Below are 26,907 nucleotides of genomic sequence, written 5' to 3' on the forward strand. Positions count from 1 at the left end.
TTCTCAGCTTATCTCTTTCCTTTCGCATTTCACTATAAGCTGCAAGGAGAAACCAGACTGCACTTTCGACATTTAATTTGGAGATCTCTTCTGCTAAATATCCAAGTTCATGGCTTTTAAAATCTGCCTTCCAGCCAATACCATTAGTCAACTTTGCCAGATTATCTGCCATTTTAAAACAAGGATCACCTTCCTTCCAGTTTTCAATAACACGTGCCTCATTTCTTTCTAAAACCTCATCAGAGGTATCTTTAGAGTCCACATTTCTACCAACAGTCTCTCCAAAGCATTCTAGGCCTTCTCTATCAAGCTTTTCACAACTCTTCCAGAATCTTCCCCATATCCATTTAAAAAGCCGTTCCAACATGTTTGGCATTTGCAAACTGCAGCAGCAGCACCCCACTCTCGGTACCAAAATCTGTTCTCTCAGCTGGAAGGGCACATGGTGAATGCAGTCAGGGCTCCTCTCTCGGCTGGACAGGCACATGGCGAATACGGTATCATCTGCTAGCTTTGTCTCCTGGCTTCCTGTTTCATGAAGCTCCCCCGGAGGTGTTTTCCTTCTTCATCTCCAAAGGTCGCTGGCTGGTGGACTCTCTGCTTCGCGGTGCTGCAGCATTCTCTGCTCTCTCTGAGTCTCTCTGAATCTCCAAAATGTTTCTTCTTTTATAGGACTTCAGAACTAATCAAGACCCACTCAGATGGGTGGAGACATGTCATCCCCTAATCCAGTTTAACAACCGTTCTTAACTAAATCTCATCAACCAGGGAGATGATCCCATCACAGTCCCAAATACACAGCATTGAATAGAGACTATTCTACCTTTAAGAAATGGGATCCATATTAAAACATGGCTTTTCTTAGGGGGCATACTTCCTTTCAAACCAACACAAAGGGTAAAGGGCCCAGTGTAGCCAAACACATTTTGAAAAAGAAGAATGAAGTTGGAGGACTCATACTTCCTGATTCTAAAGCATATTTCAAAGTTACACTTGTCAAAACAGTATGGTATTGGTACAAGGACAGATAGATAGACCAAAGGAACTGAATTGAGAGTTCAGAAGCAGACTCTCCCATCTATAGCCAATTTATTTTGGATAATAAGTGTGCCATTATTTCAAAGATACACTTGTCAAAACAATATGGTACTGGTAAAAGGATAGATAGATAGACCAAAGGAATTGAATTGAGAGTTCAGAAGCAAACTGACTCTCACATCTACATCCAATTTATTTTGGATAAGTGTGCCATTTGAAACTATTATATACACCAGAAAAGCATGTTTAAATCCTGATCCAATCATGTAGGGGCAGCCCTTTTAATCCTGATGCAATATTGTAGAGTGGAAACTTTTGATTGACTTGTCTCCACAGAGATGTGACACACCCAATTGTAGGTCTGACTTTTTTATTAGATGGAGATGCAACTCCGCCCATTCAGGATGGGTCTTGATTAGTTTACTGGAAATATTTTGAAGAAACCTCAGAGCAGAGCTAACACAGATGCCATACTTGAAGAACAGAGAGATGGATGTTTAGAGATGATTGGAGCCCAACAGACATCACATGAGATATTAAGCAAGCCAAAACCTGGAGAGAGTCAAGGGAAGCCAAGTAAAGAAAGATATCCCTCGAGAAGCAAAGTAAGGAACCCCCACAGGAACAGAGGCTGAAAGCAATGGAGCCCAGGAGCAAGGGACCAGCAGATGCCAGCCACATGGCTTTCCAGCTGACACAGGTGTTCAAGTCTCATCAGCCTTTCTTGAATTAAGGTATTTCACCCTGCATTTTCATATGCTTAGAACTATAAACTTATAGCTTATTAAATTCCCTTTATAAAAGCCATTCCATTTCTGGTATATTGCATTATAACTGATTACCAAACTAAGAGGGCTGTCAAGTGCACTCAATTGGGAAAGAATAGTGTCCTCAACTCATGCTGCTTTGAGAACTGGATATCCATACACATAAAAATGAAAAAAGACCCCTATTTCACACCATATATAAAAGTTAACTCAAATGGATCAAAACCTAAATATAAGAACCAGGACTACAAAAGTCCTAAAGAAAATATAAGGAAGAATCTTCAGGACATTGTGTTCAGTAATGGTTTCTTAGACTGTACACCAAAAGCACAAGCAACAAGAAAAGAAGCAGATAAATGGGACCTCATCAAAATTTCAAACTTTTATGCATCAAAACACTTTTTCTGGAAACTGAAAAGACAACTTTCTCAATGGGAGGAAATATTTGGAAACCACATATCCCATAAAGCTTTAATATACTGTATTAGTTAGGGTTCTCTAGAGAAACAGAATCAACAGGGAACACTTGCAAATATAAAATTTATGAAAGTGTCTCACGTGACCGCAGGAATGCAGAGTCCAGATCCACAGGGCAGGCTGCAAAGCCGATGACTCCAATGGATGGCCTGGATGAACTCCACAGGAGAGGCTCACCAGCCAAAACAGGAACGCAACCTGTCTCCTCTGAGTCCTCCTTAAAAGGCTTCCCATGATTGGATTTAGCATCACTAATTACAGAAGACACTCCCCTTTGGCTGATTACAAATGGAATCAGCTGTGGATGTAGCTGACGTGATCATGACCTAATCCTATGAAATGTTCTCATAGCAACAGACAGGCCAGCGCTTGCCCAATCAGATGAACAGGTACCATAACTTGGCCAAGTTGACACCTGTCCCTAACCATGACAGTCCACCCCTTGTCAACTTGGCACATATATATATATATATATATATATATATATATATATATATATATCACCTTAGACCATACTTAATTTCCAAATGAAAACAAATAAGCACACATTTTTTCTTTTACCTGACAATACTCAACTGTCCTGCATATAATTGGAAACACATTAAATCTCTCCAGAATAGCATGCAAATCCTTGGGCAACATTCATTCTTAAACTTGATATCTTACAACTTAAATAGTATAACACAAACAAAACAGCATTACAGTCCTCGTTTCTGTTAACTGATCACGTGGTCGAAGTTCATATTTATCACTACCTTCTTCCACTACCCATTCCATGTTCCCTTTCCCCTCAGCAAGCACTTCAGCTGGCCGTGGTTCTTTGCCTGGTGGGGTGACCCAAACCTTCATTCCTGAAGTCTCAGAGCCATTAGTGGTCCTGCCTGGATTGTGTTGTTGCAGTTTTCCATTGATTTTAATCACAGGGCATGGTAGTACTAATAGACGCCCCAGGGGATCTCCTATATTCCAAGAAAACTCTTCTTTACCTCCATTATGTAGTTGCAGTCCTACTTCTTTCTGATAGTCAGGGTCAATTACCCCAGACAATAATGTAATCCCCTTCTTGGTGTGTTGATCCAGAGGCATAAGTAGCCCAAAGTGGCTAGGTGGCAATCTTAACTTCCAGTTCAGTGATATCACTGTTGTTTCTCCTGGAGAAAGCACACCCCGTTTTGGAACTAAAACCTGTAGACCAGCAGAACTCAGGGTAGCAGGGACAGGAAGCAAAAATTTTCCTAGTGGATCACTAGGAGTAATAGTGAGTGGCACCACACCCATTTCCACCCCTTGGTTCCTGGACCCATGGATCCTGGCTATGGGAGAAACAGCACCATACAGCGGACGCTGATTCAGAGCATACACAGCTTCCTGGAGAATATTACCCCAGCCTTTCAAGTTTTTGCCACCTAGTTGGCACCATAATTGAGTTTTCAAAAGGCCATTCCACCGTTCTATCAATCCAGTTGCTTCTGGATGATGGGGAACATGGTAAGACCAGAGAATTCCATGAGCATGTGCCCATTCCTGCACTTCATTTGCTGTGAAGTGTGTTCCTTGATCCGAAGCAATGCTATGTGGAATACCATGACGATGGATAAGGCATTCTGTAAGCCCATGGATAGTAGTTTTGGCAGAAGCATTGCGTGCAGGGAAAGCAAACCCATATCCAGAGTATGTGTCTATTCCAGTTAGAACAAATCGCTGCCCCTTCCATGAAGGGAGTGGTCCAATGTAATCAACCTGCCACCATGTAGCTGGCTGGTCACCTCGGGGAATGGTGCCATATTGGGGGCTGAGTGTGGGTCTCTGCTGCTGGCAGATTGGGCACTCAGCAGTGGCTGTAGCCAGGTCAGCCTTGGTGAGTGGAAGTCCGTGTTGCTGAGCCCATGCATAACCTCCATCCCTACCACCATGACCACTTTGTTCATGAGCCCATTGGGCAATAACAGGAGTTGCGGGGGAAAGAGGCTGACTGGTATCCATAGAACGGGTCATCTTATCCACTTGATTATTAAAATCTTCCTCTGCTGAAGTCACCCTCTGGTGTGCATTCACATGGGACACAAATATCTTCATGTTTTTAGCCCACTCAGAAAGGTCTATCCACATACTTCTTCCCCAGACCTCTTTGTCACCAATTTTCCAATTATGGTCTTTCCAAGTCCCTGACCATCCAGCCAAACCATTAGCAACAGCCCATGAGTCAGTATACAAACGCACCTCTGGCCAGTTTTCCTTCCAAGCAAAATGAACAACTATGTGCACTGCTCGAAGTTCTGCCCACTGGGAGGATTTTCCCTCACCACTGTCCTTCAAGGACACCCCAGAAAGGGGTTGTAATGCTGCAGCTGTCCACTTTCGGGTGGTACCTGCATATCGTACTGAACCGTCTGTAAACCAGGCCCGAGTTTTCTCTTCCTCAGTCAATTCACTGTAAGGAACTCCCCAAGAGGCCATAGGTCTGGTCTGGGAAAGAGAAGGTAATGTGGCAGCAGGAGTGGAAACCATGGGCATTTGTGCCACTTCTTCATGTAACTTACTTGTGCCTTCAGGACCTGCTCTGGCTCTATCTCGTATATACCATTTCCACTTTACAATAGAGTGCTGCTGTGCACGCCCAACTTTATGGTTTGGTGGGTCAGACAACATCCAACTCATGATAGGCAACTCAGGTCTCATGGTAACTTGGTGGCCCATGGTTAAGCGTTCAGTCTCTACTAAGGCCCAGTAGCAGGCCAAAAGCTGTTTCTCAAAAGGAGAGTAGTTATCTGCAGCAGATGGTAAGGCTTTGCTCCAAAATCCTAAGGGTCTGTGTTGTGATTCTCCTATAGGGGCCTGCCAAAGGCTCCAGACAGCATCTCTATTTGCCACTGACACTTCCAGCACCATTGGATCTGCTGGATCATATGGCCCAAGTGGCAGAGCAGCTTGCACAGCAGCCTGGACCTGTCGCAGAGCCTCCTCTTGTTCAGGTCCCCACTCAAAATTAGCAGCTTTTCTGGTCACTCGATAAATGGGCCGGAATAGCACACCCAAATGAGGAATATGTTGTCGCCAAAATCCAAAAAGACCAACCAGGCGTTGTGCCTCTTTTTTGGATGTGGGAGGGGCCAGATGCAGCAATTTATCCTTCACCTTAGAAGGGATATCTCGACATGCCCCACACCACTGGACACCTAAAAATTTTACTGAGGTGGAAGGCCCCTGTATTTTTGTTGGATTTATCTCCCATCCTCTGACACGCAAATGCCTTACCAGTAAATCTAGAGTAGTTGCTACTTCTTGCTCACTAGGTCCAATCAACATGATATCATCAATATAATGGACCAGTGTGATGTCTTGTGGGAAGGAGAAACGATCAAGGTCTCTGCGAACAAGATTATGACATAGGGCTGGAGAGTTGATATACCCCTGAGGTAGGACAGTGAAAGTATATTGCTGACCTTGCCAGCTGAAAGCAAACTGTTTTTGGTGGTCCTTACTAATAGCTAATGAGAAAAAAGCATTTGCCAGATCAATAGCTGCATACCAGGTACCAGGGGATGTATTGATTTGCTCAAGCAATGACACTACATCTGAAACAGCAGCTGCAATTGGAGTTACCACCTGGTTGAGTTTACGATAATTCACTGTCATTCTCCAAGACCCATCTGCTTTCTGCACAGGCCAAATAGGAGAGTTGAACGGGGATGTGGTGGGAATCACCACCCCTGCATCTTTCAAGTCCTTAAGAGTGGCAGTAATCTCTGCAATCCCTCCAGGAATACGGTATTGCTTTTGATTTACTATTTTGCTTGGTAGGGGCAGTTCTAGTGGCTTCCACTTGGCCTTTCCCACCATAATAGCCCTCACTGCACGAGTTAGAGAACCAACGTGGGGATTCTGCCAGTTGCTCAGTATGTCTATGCCAATTATACATTCCGGAACTGGGGAAATAACTACAGGATGGGTCCGGGGGCCCACTGGACCCACTGTGAGACGGACCTGAGCTAAAACTCCATTGATCACCTGGCCTCCATAAGCCCCCACTCTGACTGGTGGTCCAGAGTGACGTTTTGGGTCCCCTGGAATTAATGTCACTTCTGAACCAGTGTCTAATAATCCCCGAAATATCTGATCATTTCCTTTTCCCCAATGCACAGTTACCCTGGTAAAAGGCCGTCGGTCTCCTTGGGGAAGACTTAGAGGAAGGTTAACAGTATAAATTTGTGGCAGTGTAACAGGTTTCTCCCCCATAGGGACCTGGCCTCCCCTTCATTCAAGGGGCTCAGGGTCTGTAAACTGTTTCAAGTCTGGAAATTGATTAAGGGGCCGTGACTCTGTGTTTTTGTAATTCAGGTTAGACTTCTGTTCCCTTGACCTAGAACTCTTTTGTTTATACAGCTCCAACAAGAATTTAGTAGACTGCCCTTCTATTGTATTTCTAGGCACCCCATGATTTACTAGCCAATGCCACAAATCTCTGCGTGTCATATAATTTTGATGCCTCCTTTGAGTTTGTTGTCTATTATAATACCCACGTCTACCCTGTCTTTGGTGATTAAGTGCCGCCACCTGGCTTCTGCCAACTCGGGATCCTGTCATCCCCATTGTGTTTAAGGATTCCAGCTCAGTGACAGCAGTTCCTACAGTAATATCTGACCTACAGAGAAGTGCAACCACAGAGCTCTTGAGGGATGATGGTGCTAGTCTCACAAATTTATTTCTCACTGTTCTGGTAAAAGGTGCATCCTCTGGACATTCCTGGGGTGTAAGAGCAGGCTTTGCATGATAAATCCACTCTAACATCCCAATCTCTCTAAGCCTCTGGATTCCCTCATCTACATTATACCAGGGCAGTTCTGGCATTTCAACCTCAGGTAATGTTGGCCACCTTTTGATCCATGTTTCAACCAACCACCCAAACAAGCTGTTAACACCTTTTCTAACTGCTCGAGCTATAACATTGAATGCAGAATCTCTGCTTAGTGGGCCCATATCAATAAATTCAGCCTGATCCAGCCTTATATTCCTCCCACCATTATCCCACACTCTTAAAATCCATTGCCACACATATTTCCCTGATTTCTGTCTATATAAATTGGAAAACTCACACAGCTCTTTTGGAGTATAACATACCTCCTCATGTGTGATACTTTGTACCTCACCTTTAGGGGCCTGTTGGGACTTTAGTCTAGTTATAGGTCTAGAAGAAATGAGGGGTGGTGGGGGTGGGTCATGAAAAGAATTAGAAATATCTTCCAAGCCATTTGCTTCAGGGCTTTCATTTGCAGTTTCATCTGGTGAAACAGGATTAATAACTCTAGGGCTAATCCCTTCAGGAGGAGGTTGGGTAGCCAATTCCTCAAGGCAGGCTGGAGGTGGGGTGGCTATGTCCTCAGGGCAGACTATTACAGGGTTATCTAAAGAAGGCTCAGCATGGTCTAGGGTTTCAACCTCACCCCCAACATCATTATCAATCCATATGTCACCATCCCATTTTTCAGGGTCCCACTCCTTTCCAATCAATGCCCTCACTTTAATGGCAGACACCATGCAAGAAGATTTCAGTTTACGTTGTAAAGTTGCTACTCTAACAATAAGATTCTGAGTCTGATTTTCAGAGATCTCAAGTCTACGGCTACAGGAAATAAAATTTTCCTTCAGGATACTCATAGAAACCTCTACATCTTTCAGACGGCACTTAAGCTTCTTGTTTGAAGCCTTAAGCCCATCCCTTTCACCCTTTAATGTAGACAGTGTATCTAACAACAACTAACCAACATCTCTATAACTCTTATTTCTACAAAACTCTGTAAAGGTGTCAAAAACATTATCCCCCAGAGTCTGGCTTCGTACAAGCGAAGCATTAGGAGAATCGAATGATGATATTTTGACTATCTCCTTTGCCAACTCAGTCCATGGATTGGGAGTGTCATTCTGATTACGGGAATCAGAGTCCTTAGTGTCTCTGAGCCCAGTCAGAGTAGAAAACCATTCATAAAAACCCATTTTTAAGATTCTGCTCCTTAAGAACCACTCCTGGTACCAAAATATATTAGTTAGGGTTCTCTAGAGAAACAGAATCAACAGGGAACACTTGCAAATATAAAATTTATGAAAGTGTCTCACGTGACCGCAGGAACGCAGAGTCCAGATCCACAGGGCAGGCTGCGAAGCCGATGACTCCAATGGATGGCCTGGATGAACTCCACAGGAGAGGCTCACCAGCCAAAGCAGAAATGCAACCTGTCTCCTCTGAGTCCTCCTTAAAAGGCTTCCCATGATTGGATTTAGCATCACTAATTACAGAAGACACTCCCCTTTGGCTGATTACAAATGGAATCAGCTGTGGATGTAGCTGACGTGATCATGACCTAATCCTATGAAATGTCCTCATTGCAACAGACAGGCCAGCGCTTGCCCAATCAGATGAACAGGTACCATAACTTGGCCAAGTTGACACCTGTCCCTAACCATGACATATACAGAATATATAAAGAAACTCTAGAACTCAACAATAAAAATACAAACCAATTAAAAAATGGGCAAAAGACTTGAACAGACATTTCTCCAAGAAGATATAAAAATGACTTAAAAGCATATGAAAATATACTCAACATCACTAGCTATTAGGGAAACACAAATCAAAACCAAAATGAGATACCTTTTCATATCCATTAGAACAGCTACTATTTAAAAAAAAATACAAATGTTGGAGAGTATATGGCAAAACAGGAGCACTCTTTCTTTGTTGGTGGGAATGTAAAATGGTGCATCTGTTGTGGAAGACAGTGCCACAGTTCCTCAGGAAGCTATATATATAATTACCATAAGACCCTATAATTCCACTAGTAGGTATATACCCAGAATAGAAACAGGGATTCAAACAGATGTTTACATACCAATATTTCTAATGAGATTATTCACAATTGTGAAAAGATGGAAGAAACACAAGTGTCCATCAACCGATGAATAGATAAACAAAATGTGCTACATACAAATGATGGAATACTGTTCATCCATAAAAAGGAACAAAGTTCTGATACACGAGACAACATAAAAAGGAACAAAGTTCTGATACATGAGACAACATGATACATAGGAATAGACGGGAACTTCCTCAACACGATAAAGGGAATATACAACATGAATCTTGAAGATATTACACTGAGTTAAATAAGTCAGGTACCTAAGAACAAATATTGTATAAGCTCACTGATATGAAATAATTAGAAAAAGAAAATTCAGTTAGAATCTAGAATACAGGCTACCAAGGTCTGGGTTGGGGGTAGGGAATGGGGAGTTAACACTTTAATTGTATAGAATTTATATTTCGGTTGACTGTAAAGTTTTGGAAGTGGATGCTGGTCACGGTAGCAAAACACTGTGATTGTCAGTCATCAAGAAGCTCCCCCAAAAAGAAAAGACTGGGACCAGATGGCTTCACATGTAAATTCTACAAAGGATTCAAGAAAGAATTAGTACCAATCCTGCTCAAACTCTTCAAAAAAACTGATGAGGAGGAAAGGCTAACTAACTCATTCAATGAAGCCAACATCACCATCATACTAAAGCCAGACAAGGATACTACAAGAAAATAAAATTACAGACCAGTCTCTCTAAATAATATGGATGCAAAAATTCTCAGCAAAATTCTTGCAACTCGAACCCAACAGCACATTAAAAGAATTATACACCATGACCAAGTGGGATTCATCCCAGGTATGCAGGGATGGTTCAACATAAGAAAATCAATTAATGAAACACACCATGTCAACAAATCAAAGCAGAAAAACCACATGGTCACCTTGGCTGACATAGAAAAGGCATTTGACAAAATTCAGCATCCTTTCCTTATGAAAACACTTCACACGATAGGAATAGAAGGGAACTTCCTCAACATGATAAAGGGAATACAAGAAAACCCACAGTTAACATCATCCTCAATGGGGAAAAGCTGAAAACTTTCCCCCTAAGATCAGGAACAAGACAAGGATGCCCACTATCAACATTTCTATTCAACATTGTGCTGGAAGTTCTAGCCAGAGGATTTAGACAAGAAAAAGAAATACAAGGCATCAAAATTGGAAAGGAAGAAGTAAAACTCTCACTGTTTGCAGATGATATACTATATGTTGAAAACCCCGAAAAAGCCACAGCAAAACTACTAGAGCTAATAAATGAGTACAGCAAATTGGCAGGCTATATGATCAACACTCAAAAATCTGTAGTGTTTCTATACATGAGTAATGAATAATCTGAGGGGGAAATCATGAAAAAAAATTCAAAAGATTAAAATATTTAGGAATAAATTTAACTAAAGAGACAAAAGACCTATACAGAGAAAACTATAAGAAACTGTTAAAAGAAATCACAGAAGACCTAAATAAATGGAAAGGCATACTGTGTTCATGGATTGGAAGACTAAATATAGTTAAGATGACAATTCTACCTAATTTGATTTACAGATTCAATGCAATACCAATTAAAATCCCAAAAACTTACTTTTCAGAAATAGAAAAACCAAAAACCAAATTTATCTGGAAGGGCAGGATGCCCTGAATAGCTAAAAGTATCTGAGAAAGAAAAATGAAGTCGGAGGTCTCATGCTACTTGACTTTAAGATGTATTATGAAGCTACAGTGGTCAAAACAGCATGGTACTGGCATGAAGATAGACATACTGACCAATGGAATCAAATATTGAGTGTTCAGATATAGATCCTCTCATCTATGGACAACTGATCTTTGATAAGGCAGTCAAGCCAACTCACCTGGGACAGAACAGTCTCTTCAATAAATGTGCCTAGAGAACTGGATATCCATATGTAAAAGAATGAAAGAAGACCCCTATCTCACACCTTATACAAAAGTTAACTCAAAATGGATCAAAGATCTAAACATTAGGTCTAAGACCATAAAACAGTTAGAGGAAAATGTAGGGAGATATCTTATGAATCTTACAACTGGAGGCGGTTTTATGGACCTTAAACCTAAAGCAAGAGCACTGAAGAAAGAAAGAAAGAAATGGGAGCTCCTCAAAATTAAACACTTTTGTGCATCAAAGAACTTTGTCAAGAAAGTAAAAAGGCAGTCTACACAATGGGAGACAATATTTGGAAACCACATATCAGATAAGGGTCTAGTATCCACAATATTTAAAGAGATTCTTCAACTCAGCAACAAAAAGACAGACAACCCAATTATAAAATGGGCAAAAGACTTGAACAGACACTTCTCAGAAGAGGAAATACAAATGGCCAAAAGGCACATGAAAAGATGCTCAACTTCCCTGGCTATTAGGGAAATGCAGATCAAAAGCACAATGAGATATCATCCCACACCCACCAAAATGGTTATTATCAAAAAAACAGAAAACGACAAGTGCTGGAGAGGAGGTGGAGAAAACGAACACTTATCCACTGCTGGTAGGAATATAAAATGGTACAACTGCTATGGAAGGCAGTTTGGCGGTTCCTCAGGAAGCTATGTATAGAAATGCCATATAATCTGGTAATACCATTGCTAGGTATCCATTCAGAGGACATGAGGGCAAGGACACAAATGAACATTTGCACACCAATATTTATAGCAGCATTATTTACAATTGCCAAGAGATGAAAAGAGCCCAAATGTCCATCAACAGATGAATGGCTAAATAAGGTTATATACATAAGATGGAATATTAAACAGCTGTAAGACAACACAAAGCCATGAAGCATGCAACAACATGGATGGATCTTGAGGATGTTACGGTGAGTGAAATCAGCCAGAAACGAAAGGACAAATACTGTATGGTCTCACTAATATGAACATTAATGAGTGAACTTGGAGAATTTCAGTTAAGAACACAGGTTATTAGGAGATAGAAAGAGGGTAGAGATTGGGAAATTGGTGCTGAAGGGATACAGATTGTTCAACAGGACTGAATGTAAAATTCAAAAAGGGATAGCACAATACTACCTGATTGGGGCACAATAATATAAGTACACTGAATGAAGCTCAATGTGAGAATGATAGTGGGAGGAAGGCTGGGGGCACATATGAAACCAGAAGGAAAGATAGACAATAAAGACTGAGATGATATAATTTAAGAATGCCTAGAGTGTACAATGATAGTGACTAAATGTACACATTAAAAATGTTTTTGCATGAGGAAGAACAAAGGAATGTCAATATTGCAGGGTATTGAATATAGATGGTCATTCATATTTTAAAATTTCAACTGTGTGAGACTGAAGCAAGAAATATTCATTTGGTGTTAAATTCATATTCTGACTAGTGCATTTCTTAATTTAACTTATATAGACAGTTAAATTGAACACCATATGTACATGGAACCCTGAATCGGGCATGAGATTTTGTTGGTTTGTCCAGGGCAGTTTGATACCCCAAGAAATCCCAGAGTGATCTGAACAGTGAAAAAAGAAGTATCTGAAAAGTCCCCTTGGGGGAATGGGGAAAAAATTCAACTTCTCTATTTGGAGAATTCTTGATATTCTCCCAAGCAGTGCAGACAACCATATCAATAGTCTAATTCCTCAATCTTGGGGTTCACCCCTATGAAACTTATTCCTGCAAAGGACAGCCTAAGCTTACTTAAAATTAGGCCTAAGTCACCCCCATAGAACCTCTTTCATTGCTCAGATGTGGCCTCTCTGTCTCAGCCGACACAAGTAAACTCACTGCCCTCCCCCCCCCCATGTGGGACATGACTCCTAGGGATTTAAAACTCCCTGGCAATGTGGGATAGAAATCCTGGGATGAGCTGGGACTCGGCATCAAGGGACTGAGAAAACCTTCTCGACCAAAAGGGGTAAGAGATAAATGAGACAAAATAAAGCTGCAGCAGCTGAGAGACTTCAAACAGAGTTGAGAGGTTATCCTGGAGGTTATTCTTATGCATTACATAGATATTCCTTTTTTAGTTCATGGTGTATTAGAGTGGCTAAAGGGAAGTACCTGAAATTGTAGAGCTGTGTTCCAGTAGCCATGTTTCTTGAAGATGATTATATAATGATACAGCTTTTGCAATGTGACTGTGATTATGAAAACCTTGTGTCTGATGCTCCTTTTATCTATGGTATGGACAGATGAGTAAAACATACAGATAAAAAATAAATAAATAAAAGGGGGAACAAATGTTAAAATAAATTGAGTAGATTGAAATGCTCATGATCAATGAAAGGGAGAGGTAAGGGGTATGGTATGTATGAATTTTTTTGTTTTTTAAATTTCTTTTTCTGAATTGATGCAAATGTTCTAAGAAATGATCATGATGATGAATATACAACTATGTAATGAAAAAAGTTAAAAAAGAAAAAAATGCAAAGAAGTGATTACTGTTAAAAGCCAGGATAGTGGTTACTTGACAGAGCATATGGGGGTTCTTGTGAGACTACTGGAAAGTTCTTTTTTCTGTCCAGGGTAGTGATTACAAGGAGGCTCATATTAACTAGGCTAAACTTTTGTTTTATGTGGTTTTCTGTACTTGTGTTTTATTTTACAATTAAAAGGTTAAAAAATGTAAAAAAAAAAAAGCCTGAGATCCTGAATGACTGCATGAAGCAGAGATGACCTATACCCCAACCCAACACTGGATGGAGATATGTGCAAGAGAGAAAACCTTCTTTGTGTTATGAGCTGAGACTGTTAGGGATTTTTTTTTAATATAGCAAATGGTCTCTGGTGATTAAATACATAAGCGTAAAGAATTATTTCCCAATATTTTCAAGTATGTTTTAACTAAAATAACTATTATGTTAGATTCACTTTTAGACTTCTCAAACAGATTTAACATTTTGAATATTTTCTCCATAGCATAGGATTTCCATTAGTAGAATATAAAATGAATAACTAGGTTTTAATTGTACTAAAATTAACATGGTAAAACTGATTACAAATAATGTATTAATAGATTTTTGTTTTTACATTCTAATATTTTCATATGCCATGGTGAACTGCTATACCATGCTTTATTTCAAAATTCTAGCACAGAATTAAGGAATGTCATTATGCTTTTAATGCACACTGTTTTATAATTTTTAAATCTGGAAGGCAGGGAAAATTTTTACAATGGAATTAACATTTTTTATTTATAAGAAAATAAAACATGCTCATTGAAGATGTTAGTTTTACATCTAAAAATAATTACTCCAAGAGTTCGTTATAGAACATTTCAATTTAAATTTGTCAATTATGTTAGAAGAAAACACTTCTACTTCTGGCTTTTGAGAATAAAGCTTTTTTTTTTTTTTACTAGAGAATTTACAGGTTTACAGAAAAATCATGCAAAATATACAGGGTTCTCATACCCCACTCTTACAGTTTCCCTCATTATTAACACTTTGCATTAGTGTGGGACCTTTGCTATAATTGATTAAGCAATATTATAATTATACTATTAACTATAGTTCATCATTTATTTACATTAGGAGCTCACATTAGGAATCACTATTTACATTATACAGTCTTACAATTTTAAAAAAATTTATTTTAGTAACATATACAGGCAACAAAAATTTCCCCTTTTAAAAGACCTTCAAATATATAACTCAGTGGTGCTAATTACAATAACAATGTTATGCTACCATCACTACCATACATACATCAAAACTTTATCATCGAATTACTGATTATATATGTAGAACAGAATGATCATAAGTTAAGAATGTTTGCGTTTGTTATATTTTTTTAAAAAATTAAAAAATTAATAAAAACATAAAAAGTAAAACAAAAAAAAACCTTTATCATCATCCTAAACAGAAACCCTATACCAATTAAGTATTAACTCCAATTCCCTACCTCCATCCTAGTTCTCTGGTGATCAGAATTTTAGTTTCTGATAATGAATTTGCTTATTCTAATTAATTCATATCAGTGAGATCATTCAATATTTGTCCTTTTGTGTCTGGCTAATTTCACTCAACATGATGTCTTCAAAGTTCATCTATGTTGTTACAGGCATCAGAACTTCATTCTCTTTTACAGCTGAATAATATTTCATTGCAAGTATATATATACAAACACACACATACATATTTTATTTATCCATTCATTGGGTGATGGACACTTGGGTTGCTTCTACCTTTTGGCAATTGTGAATAATACTGCTATTCTGTATGCAAATATCTGTTTGAGCCTTTGCTTTTATTCTGGTATTGCCAGGTCATATGGTATTCCTAAGCTTTCTGAGGTACTGCAAAACTGTCTTCCACAGCAGCTGCACAATTTTATATTGCCATCAGCAGTGAATGAGCATTCCTATTTCTTTGCATCCTCTCCAACACTGGTTATTTTCTGTTTTTCAAATAGGAGTCATTATAATGGGTGTAAAATGGTATCTCATTGTAGTTTTGATTTGCACTTCCCTAATAGCTAATGATGTTGAGCATCTTTTCATGTCCTTATTGGCCATTTGTATATCTTCTTTGGAAAAAATGTTTATTCAAGTTTTTGCCCATTTTTAAAATTGGGTTTTTGGCTTTTTGTTGCTGACTTGTAGGATTTCTTTAAATATTCTGGGTAGTTAGCCCTTAACTAGATATGCAGTTTGCAAATATTTTCTCCCATTCTGTTGGTCGTCTTTTAAAAATAGTTTATTGTTACAAATAATATATATACAAAAAAGCAATAAATTTCAAAGCAATCACAACAATTAGTTATAGAACAGACTTCAGAATTTGGTATGTGTTACAGATCCACAATTTTAGGTTTTTACTTCTGGCTACTTCAAAAAATGGGAGACTAAAAGAAATATTAATATGATTCAGGAGACATACTCATTTATAAATCCTATATTCTCTATTATAATTCCACCTTCTCCTTTGATCTTTCTGCTAATCTTTAGGGGTATTTGGACCATGCCCATTCTAAATTTTTCATGTTGGAAAGTGCTGTTGATAACATGTGATAGAGGGATGGAACTAGTTGATGTTCTGGAGAGGCTGGCCCCTCTGGGTTTCGGGACTTATCTGGCCTAGGAACTTATCTGGAGGTTGTAGGTTTCTGGAAAGTTACCCTAGTGTGTGGAACCTTTGTAGAATCTCAGATAGAGCCTTAGGTGTATCTTTGATTACTGTGGCTTTGTCATAAATTTTAATATCAGGATGCATGAGCCCTCCAACTTTTTTTTTTCCATTCTTCATTTTTACCTTACCCTTCCATATAAATTTGATTATGGAGTTTCCATTTCGGTAAAGAAGGATGTTAGAATTTTGATTGGGATTTTGTAGACTCTGTAATGGCTTTGGGTAAAATTGACATCTTTACAATATTCAGTCTTCCAATTCATGAACATGGAATGTTCTCCCATTTATTTAGGTCATCTTTAATTTCTTTTAGCAATGTTTTATAGTTTTCTGTGGACAAGTCCTTTACATTCTCGGTTAGATTTACTTAGGTATCTGATTTCTTTATAGTTGCTATTGTAAATGGAATATTTTCTTGATTTCCTCTTCAGCTTGTTCATTATTAGTATATAGAAAAACTACTGAATTTTGCATGTTGATTTTATACCCCACAAATTTGATGAACTAGTTTACTATCTTTAGTAGCTATGCTGTGGATTTTTCAGGGTTTTCTATATATAAGATCATGTCATGTGTAAATAGGGAAAGGTTTACTTCTTCTTTTAAAAAATTTAGATACCCTCTATTTATTTTTCTTGCCTAATTACTTTGGTTAGAACTTCCAGTACAACATTGAAGAACAGTTGTGACAGTGGGCAACCTTGTCATGTTTCTGATCTTAGGGGGAAAGCTTTCAATCTCACTATTGAGTACAATGCTAGCTGTGGGTTTTTCATATATACCTTTTAATATATTGAAGATATTTCTATTTCTAGTTTTCCAAGTGTTTTAATCAACCAGAGGTGCTGAATTTTGTCAAATGCCTTTTCTGTATCGATTTAGAAGATCATGTGCTTTTTTCCTTCGTTAGATTAGTGTGGTATATTACATTAGTAGTTTTTCCTATGTTGAATCACTCTGAAGCTGTTATTTTTTAATTTCATAAACGTTAAACATTCTCTCAATAATGGAACTAATCACACTGTAACCATGTACTGCTTTAATTTCCAGGATTTTTACAATCTATGAAAAAAATCATGTAGACTTATTAAAAAAGAAATAACAAAAAATTTTTAAAACTAGGCAAGAAGCATATAGTGTCTTTTCATGTAGTGTAGAAAACAAGTAACATATCTGACTGAGTGAAACAAAGCAGAGAAATCAGCATTCAGCTCAAAGTTTGAAAAACTTAAAAAAATCGCAATAGTGATAGGAACGATAAGATGTGACATCAACAGTTTAGAATTTTAAAGTTGTTTGTTAGATTTGTTAAAGAGGAGATTTTAAAAATTGTACTGCATTTTCTGGAGGGTCAGTATACTTGTCGGCTCAATAACTATGCTTTCTTCCATAGCAACCGTCTATTAGGAAACAAGGTGGGATGGGGTTGAGGTGTAGTACCCATGACTTTCAAAAATCAAGCTGCTCAAAAATTGGTACTGGGAGCACTGAATATTCACATGCAAAAGAATGAATTTGGACCCCTACATATCGCATCATATACAAAAATGAATTCAAAAGGGATCAATTACTTTTACTTTTGTATTTTACCTAAATATAAAAGTAAAAGTATTAAATTCTTAGAAGAAAATACAGGTGTAAAACATCATAACCTTGGATTAGGAATGTTTTCTTTTATAACACCAAAAGGACAAGGAACCAAAGGAAAAAACCCTTTTTAATCAAAAGTCAAAACTTTTGTGCTTTAGATGCCATCAAGAAAGTGAAAAGATAATCCATAGAATGAGAAAATATTTGCAAATCATATATATTTGATAAGAGACTTGTACTCATAATAAGTAAAGAATGTTTACAACTCAACAATAAAAGACAAATAAACCAATTAAAAAATGGGCAAGGGATCTGAATAGATAGTCCCTAAAGAAGATACACAAAAGGCTAATAAGTATGTGAAGAAACAATGCTGATTATTAGTCATTATGGAAATACAAATCAAAATCACCATGAGATACCACTTCACACCTACTAGGATGGCTGTAATAAAAAAGATAGACAATTATAAATGCTGCTGAGGAGTGTAGAAAATGGAACCTTCATATATTGTTTGGGGGGGTATAAAATGGTACAGATGCGGAAATAGTTTTTATAGTAAAACATTAAAAACTCTTATTGTCGGCTATAAATGTACAGTCAAACAGTAAAACCAGTATGTATTCTGCACACTATAATATGAAACATTGTAAACACTGAGAATCAAACTTTTATTTCTTTGCAAAAAAAAAAAGCCTTATCAAGCATAGTTTGAATCACAAAATTTAGGATATAAAGTAAGCACCTTTTCTATGCCTTGACAAATTATCTTACTACTTTCTAAGTCTGTAGCAGTTTCAAACATTTTGTTCTTTATGCTTTCAATGTCTTGCAATATATCCAAGAGTTCCTTTAAGGTGAAGTGTTTTGCCAGTACTACTTTCCTCTGGACATCTTTCATCCTTTTCATCACAATTGCTTTCTTCATTTGTTACTACGTTCCTCTGGCTGCTTATCTAGAGCCTCTCAAGTGACAGTTGTGTCAACATTCACATCATTAGGTATTTTCTTCTATAACTCCATTTATATTTTATTCATATATCCCTTCTAGCATGATCACTTTTTGCTTCTTTAAAGATTTTGGTAGAATTCTCCAGTGAAACCATCTGGGCCCGGAGGGGTTTTGGAGGGAGTTTTAAATTACAAATTCAATTTCATTAATAGCATGGGACTATTCAAAGTATCTATTTCACATTGGGAGAGTTGTGATAGTTGGTGTTTTTTGAAGAACTGGCGCTTTTCATGTGTGTAGACTTATAAACAGTATTACCTTATACTTTTGACGTCAGCAGAGTCTATAGTGATATCCCCTCTTTCATTCCTGATAATTTTAAAAATTATTTTTATTGACAAATCTTCACACAGATACAGTCCATACATGGTGTACAATCAATGGCTCACAATATCATTACATAGCTGTGTATTCATTACTGTGATCATTTTTAGAACATATGCATCACTCCAGAAAAAGAAATAAAAAGAAAAAAAAAACTCATATATCTCATACCCCTTACCCCTTCTTCTCACTGACCACTAGTATTTCCATCTACCTAATTCATTTTACTCCTTATCCCTCTATTATTTATTTATTTTTTATCCATTTTTTTTAAACTCATCTGTCCATGCCCTGGATAAAAGGAGCATCAGACACAAGGTTTTCACAATCACACAGTCACATTGTAAAACATACCTTTATATAATCGTCTTCAAGAATCAAGGCTACTGGAATACAGCTCAACAGTTTCAGGTACTTTCCCCTATACACCATAAACTAAATACATCATAAACTAAAAAGGGATATATATATGTATAAGGCATCAGAATAACTTCCAGGATAACCTCTTGACTCTGAAATCTCTCAGCCACTGAATCTTTATTTTGTCTCATTTCTCTCTTCCTCCTTTTGGTCAAGAAGGTTTCTCAATCCCTTGATGCCTGGTCCCAGCTCATCCTGAGAGCTCTGTCCCATGTTGCCAGGGAGATATGCACCCCTGGGAGTCATGTCCCACATTAGGCAGAAGGGCAGTGAGTTCACCTGCCAAGTTGACTTAGAGAGGCCACATCTGAGCAACAAAAGAGGTTCCTTGGTGGTGACTCTTAGGCATACTCTTAAGTAGGCTTAGCCTACTTATATCCTTATATTTGAAGTAAGTTTTCTTATAGCCAGCATATAGTAGGATCATGCTTTTTAATCCATTCCCGATCTCTTTTAATTGGTTTACCTACATTGCTTACATTTAATGTGATTACTTCTAGGTCAGAGATTAAATCTGCCATTGTATATTCTGTTTTCTATTTTCTCCTTCCTGCCTTCCTGGTGGTTAGCTGAGCATTTTTTATATTTCCATTTTGTAGTGGTTTTTTGGAAATAAAATTTGGAATTAAAAAAATTTTAATACATTTCACATCACCATTTCTGGTTCATTTCAGCTCCTTCAGTGCCAAACCTGGGGGCAGGGATTACTTCAGTTTCTCTGCCTTTTCTTTGACTGTGAATATCAAGGTATCTACTGAAGTGAACTTCAAATTTCACATTATCCTTACTTTTCATGATCATGACAGATTTGACATTGTTTGGCTTGGGTATGAGCAGAAAAGTCCTGATTTACTTAATTTTGTGATGCATGGTGATGAGGTATACTGGGAGAAGGATATGGATTGGCACAGAAAATGCTAAGACACAAGGAGGACAGAAAAACATGCATTGTGTTTTTTCCCTCTTATTTCATTCATGTTTTTTTTTAAATTAGAATAGTTGTAGGTTTATAGAAACATCATGCAGGAAGTACAAAGTTCCTATATACAACATCCCCCACTTTTCCTATCATTAACATTTTGCATTAGTATAGTATCTTTGTTACAATTCATGAAACAATATGATTATAATTATACTATTAACTTTAGCTCACTATTTACATTGTGTGTTGGTGGTAACTTATATTCAATCTAAAATTTCCCTTTTTCTCCTTTTCAAATATACAGTTCAGTGGTGTTAATTACACACACAAAGTTGTGCCTCTACCCACTTTGTCCATTGCCAAGACATTTCCATTACTCCACATCAACTAAACATTAACTCCCTCTCTATGCTGTTTTTTAGTGCATCTCTTTGTATGTCTTTTTAAGGAACTGCTCTAGGTAATACATTAGATATACATGATTTTTAAGTCTACAGGAGTCAACATTTTACCAGTTTAAGTGAAAGGTAGAAATCTTACCTCCCTTTACTCTTTCCCATTCATTACATAGTTGTTTTAAATATTTCTTCTACATACAATGTAAACCACATCCAACAGAGTGGTTTTATTTCAACCACCAAATAGAACTCAAAAAGAGAAGGAGAACGTATTGTATTTGCCCATGTCTTTACTCTAACTGCTCTTTCTTCATCCCCGATATTCCAAAATTTCCTCTTTAATCTTAAGATGTTCCTTTATCAACTATTTTAGGGTAGGTCTGCTGGCAACAATTCTGAGTATGCCTTGATTTATTTCTTTTTCATCCTTGAAGAATTATTTGCTGGACTCAGATTTCTGGTTTGGCAATTTTTTTTTTTTTTTTAAACACTTGAACTACGTCATGCCACTTCCTTCTGGCCTCCAAGGTTTCTGAGGAGAAATCTGTTGTCAGTTGAATGGTTTTTCCCTTATAGAGATGGTGACTTCTCCTTCATGCTGCTTTCAATATTTATTTCTCTGTCTTTAGTTTTCGGTAGTTTAATTACAATGTATCTTGGTGTAGATTTCTTTTGGTTTGCTCCATTTACCAAGCTTCTTAAATCTGGACATTTGTCTTTTGCCAAATTTGGGAAGTTTTTTGTCATTGTTTCTTCAAATAATTTTTCATACTTCCCTCCTCTCCTGCTTCTGAGACTCTGATGGCACAAAGTTAGATCTTTTGTTATAGTCTGGCATGAACCTGAGGCTTTGTTAATTTTTCTTCAGTCTGTCTTCCTTCTGCTTTTCAGACTGGGTATTTTCATTGCTGTATGCTCAAGTTCACTTATTTTTCCACTCTGCTGTTGAGCCCATCTATTCAATTTTTTGTTTCGGTTACTGTATTTTACAATTCTAAAGTTCCCATGTGTTTCTTCTTTGTATCTTGTATTTCTTTTTTGAGGCTTATTATTTTTTCATTTGTTTCAAGTATGTTTATAATTGCTCACTGGAGCATTTTTATGATGGCTACGTTAAAATCTTTGTCAGGTAATTTTAATATCTGTCATCTTGTTGTTGGTACCTGTTGATTATTTTTTATCACATTGAGATTTTCTGGGGAGGGCTGTCTCCTTACTACTGGCTAAGAATGGAAATCTAGAGACCCTGTGGTCTCTACTGAAATCACAGGGTGAGTTTTATTATGCCAAGTAGGGTGAAAGTCTTGGTTCCTCATTTGGCTTTCTCTACATCACCTTGGTAGGGCAGGGGGCATGCTGAAGCTTCTCATTATAGTTTAGTAAGGGTGGAAGTCTAGGCTACCCACTCCATCTTTGCTGGAGAGGGTGGGAGAGGCCCAAAGTGCTTTTCTGTGGTGTTTGGCTGGGGCAGAAGGGTTCTTATCTAAAAGTTCTCTGCCTTGCTAGGCTCTTCTTTTCTGGTTATTTGGCTATAGAGATTGGGCTTTTCTTGGGGATTTCCCTGCCCCTCTCCTTATTCTCTTTACCTTTTGAAGTTTTATGTCTCATTTATATGAAATGTCCAGAATTTTCAGCTATACTTTGTGGAAGAAGTACGAAAAAGTGTATCTACTCCATCTTTCTGGAAATCTGGCCAAGATAACTGAATTTTAAAACGAAAAACAGAGGGAATACTACAAATAATTCTACCATATTAATTTGACAACTTAGATGAAACAAAACATTTCCATTTCCTTACAGAACAAAGTACTAAAAGTCAGCAAATATGCAATAGATAATTTAAACACCTTGTACTAACAATGAACACATGGAACAAAAATTAAAAATATGATTCTCTGCCCTCCCCCATCTACATGGGACATGATTCCCAGGGGTGTAAACCTCCCTGGCAATGTGGGATAGAAATCCTGGGATATAAGCTGGGACTCAGCAACAAGAGATTGAGAAAACCTTCTCGACCAAAAGCAGGAAGAGAGAAATGAGACAAAATAAAGTGTCAGTGGCTAAGAGATTTCAAACAGAGTCAAGAGGTTATCCTGGAGGTTATTCCTATGCATTAAATAGATATCCCTTTTAGTTTATGGTATATTAGAGCGGCTAGAGGGAAATACCTGAAACTGTAGAGCTGTGTTCCAATAGTCATGTTTCTTGAAGATGACTGTAAAATGATATAGCTTTTGCAATGTGACTGTGTATGACTGTGAAAACCTTGCGTCTGATGCTCCTTTTATCTACAGTATGGACAGATGAGCAAAAATTATGGATAAGAAATAAACAAATAATGGGGGAACAAAGGTTAAAATAAATTGAATAGACTGAAATACTAGTGGTCAATGAGAGGGAGGAGTAAGGGGTATGCCATATATGAGTTTTTTTTTTACAAAAAAAGAAAAAAGCACATGATAATCTCAATTGACACAGAAAAGGCATTTTACAAAATTCAGAATCCATTCATTATTAAAAAACTCAGAACACTTGGAACAGAAGGAAACATCCTCAACATGATAAAGGGCATATATGAACAGCTCCCAGCTAATATCCTATTTAACGGTAAAAGCTGAACGTATTCCCTCTAAGATCAGGAAGAAGACAAAGATGTTCACTGTCACCACTGTCATTCAACATTGTACTGGATGGTCTTGCTAGAGCAATTAGGCAAGAAAAATAAATAAAAGGCATCCAAATTGGAAAGGAAGAAGTAAAACTTTCTATGAAGAGAAAATCATGAAAAATCCACAATAAGCTCCTAAAGCTAATAAATGAATTCAGCACAGTGGGGCATAAAAGAGCAACACTCCAAAATCAGTAGTGTTTCTGTACACAAGCAATGAACACTGAGAACAAGAAGAAAAAATTATGTTCATAATAGCAACTAAAAGAATAAAATATCTAGAAATAAATCAAACCAAGGATATAAAGGACTTGTACACAGAAATCTACAAAACATTGCTAAAAGAAATTAAAAAGACCTAAATAAATGGAAGGACATTCTGTGTTCATGGATTAGAAGACTAAATATCATTAAGATGTCAATACTATCTAAAGCAATTTATGGATTCAATACCATCCTCAACAAATGTTCTAGTTTGCTAGCTGCCGGACTGCAACACACCAGAGATGGACTGGCTTTTAATAAAAGGGGATTTATTTTGTTGGTTCTTCAGAGGAAAAAGCAGCTAACTTTCCACTGAGGTTCTTTCTTACGTGGAAGGCACAGGATGGTCTCTGCTGGTCTTCTCTCCAGGCCCCTGGGTTCCAACAACTTTCCCTGGGATGACTTCTTTCTGCATCTCCAAAGGCCTGGGCTGAGCTGCAAGTGCTGAGATGAGAAATGCCGAGCTGCTTAGCTGTGCTACATTGCGATCTCTCATTTAAACACCAGCCAGTTAAGTCAAAGGTCACTCATTGCAGCAGACACACCTCCTAGCCGACTGCAGATGTAATTAGCAACAGATGAGGTTCAGGTACCATTGGCTCATGTCCGCAGCAACAAGACTAGGTATGCTCACCTGGCCAAGTTGACAACTGAATCTAACTAACACAACAAAATTCTAACAACCTCCTTTGCAGAAATGGAAAAGCAATAATCAAATTCAAATGGAAGGAAAAGGGCCCCTGAATAACTAAAGCCATCTTGAAAGAGAAAAAATAATTTGGAGAACTCAGTTCTGGATCATAAAACATATTACAAAGCCATAGTAATGAAATCACCATAGGATCAACACAAAGACAGACACGTAGACCAAAGGAATAGAATTGAGAGCTCAGAAATCAACCTTTACATTTATGGCCAACCAATTTCTGACAATGGTGACAAATTCACTCAATGGGGGACACCAACAAATGGTGCTAGGAAAGCTGTATCTCCATTTGCAAAAGAAAAAAGGAGGACACCTCAAAATAGATCAAAGGTCTAAATATTAGAGCTAGATCTATGAAACTCCCAGAAGAAAACACAGGGAAAGGTAGGATCCTGTGTTAGGCAATGCTTTCTTAGACTTAACACACAAAGCACAAGTAGCAAAGTAAAAAATAGATAAATGGGACCTCATCAAAATAAAAAACTTCTGTTTATCATGAAACTAAAAATACAACCTACACAAAAGGAGAAAATATTTGGAAACCACATGTCCAATAAAGAATTAATATCCAGAAAGCATAAAATCATGCTTCAACCTAACAACAAAAACAACAACCTAACAACAAAAAGACAAAAAACCCAATTAATGGGAGAATGATAAAAAGTGTTAAAAAAAAAAAAGGGAAAAAGACTTGGAAGAAATCTCTCCAAAAAAGATATACAAATGGCCAGAAAGCTCATGAAAAGATGTTCATCATCACTAGCCATCAGGGAAATGCAAAATCTAAACCACATGAGATACCATTTCAAACCCCTTAGAATGGTTGCTATTTAAAAAAATGAAAAATAGTGTTGGAAAGGATGCAAAAAATAGGAACATTCATTCATTGTTGACAGCAAGTTTTTTAAGCTTTTTCTTTTGTATAATATAACATAATACAAAACAAAGAAAATGAAAAGAAATAGTTTTCAAAGCTCTCTTCAAGTAGTTATAGGACATATCTCAGAGTCTGTCGTGGTCTACCATACCATCATCTCGGATTTTTCCTTCTAGCTGCTCCAGAACATTGGAAGCCAGAAGGAATAAATTTTTTTATCACCACAATTGACTTTTTTTTTCTTTTCTGTGAAAAAACACATATGCAAAAAAGCAATAAATTTCAAAGCACAGTGCAACAATTACTCGTAGAACAGATTTCAGAGTTTGGTGTGAGTTACAATTTCACAATTGTAGGTCTTTACTTCTAGCTGCTCTAAGATACTAGAGACTAAAAGAAATAACAATATAATAATTCAGCAGTCATACTCGTTTGTTAAACCCTACCCTTCTCTGCATAACTCCACCATCACTCCCCAACTCTCTGTCCTACTCCTCAGGTGTATCTGGGCTATACTCATTCTAACCCCTTCATCTTGGAAGAGGCTGTCAACCACACAGAGTAGGCAGATGGAACTAACCAATGCTCTGGAAAGGTTGGCCCCTCTAGGCTTCAGGACTCTTCTGGTCCTGGGACCCATCTGGAGGCTACAGGCCTCTGGAAAGCCACCCCAGTGCATGGAACCCCTGGAGAATCTTATATATTGCCCTAGTAGGTCCTTTAGGATTGGCTGCGATGGTTTTGGTTGCGGTTTTGCAACTTATGTTAAGTAGCAAGTGAAATTTGCGTAAGAGAAGGTTGCATAAGAATGACTTCCAGAGTAACCTCTCAACTCAATTTGAACTCTCTCAGCCACTGATACCTTATTTATTACACTTCTTCTCCCCCTTTTGATCGGGATGGTATTGTTGATCCCACGGTGCCAGGGCCAGACCCATCCCTGGAAGCCATCTCCCATGCCACCAGGGAGACCCTCACCCCTGGATGTCATGTCCCATGTAGGGTTGAGGGCAATGATTTCACTTGCAGAGTTGAGTTTAGAGTAAGGCCACATCCGAGCAACAAAAGAGGTCCTCCTGAAGTAACCCCTAGGCATACCTATAGGTAGGCTAAAGCTTCTCTTCTACATTCATAAGCTTCACAAGAGCAAGCCTCAAGATAAAGGGCTTGGCCTACCAACATGGGTGTCCCCAGTGTTCGACACAGCATCAGAGCATTCCCCGGTGGTAAAGTTCAACAGTTCCATATTTTTTCTCCCATCCCTCAAGGAACCCTGCCAACACTCCTTGAACATCCACTTAACACACTTTAGGGTGTATCCAGGCATTGATTAAGCTATACAGGATTAAAGGCCCTCATTCCTATTCTGGGCTCCCTGTGTTTTGATTGTTCAAATGAGCCATCCAGACAGGCTGAGTCAGAGAGTGTGC

At 38.0% G+C, this 26,907-nt stretch overlaps 1 protein-coding gene and 1 pseudogene across 3 annotated transcripts in view; both read right to left on the reverse strand.

Annotated features, from left to right (window-relative positions):
- Positions 1 to 26,907, reverse strand: part of JADE3 (jade family PHD finger 3) — a 260,292-nt gene that overhangs the window by 73,104 nt on the left and 160,281 nt on the right. The window lies entirely within an intron of this gene.
- LOC143670688 (large ribosomal subunit protein eL38 pseudogene) lies at positions 20,014 to 23,167 on the reverse strand (annotated as a pseudogene).

This window comes from Tamandua tetradactyla, chromosome X (assembly GCF_023851605.1).
Source record: "Tamandua tetradactyla isolate mTamTet1 chromosome X, mTamTet1.pri, whole genome shotgun sequence".
Classification (NCBI taxonomy): Eukaryota; Metazoa; Chordata; class Mammalia; order Pilosa; family Myrmecophagidae; genus Tamandua; species Tamandua tetradactyla.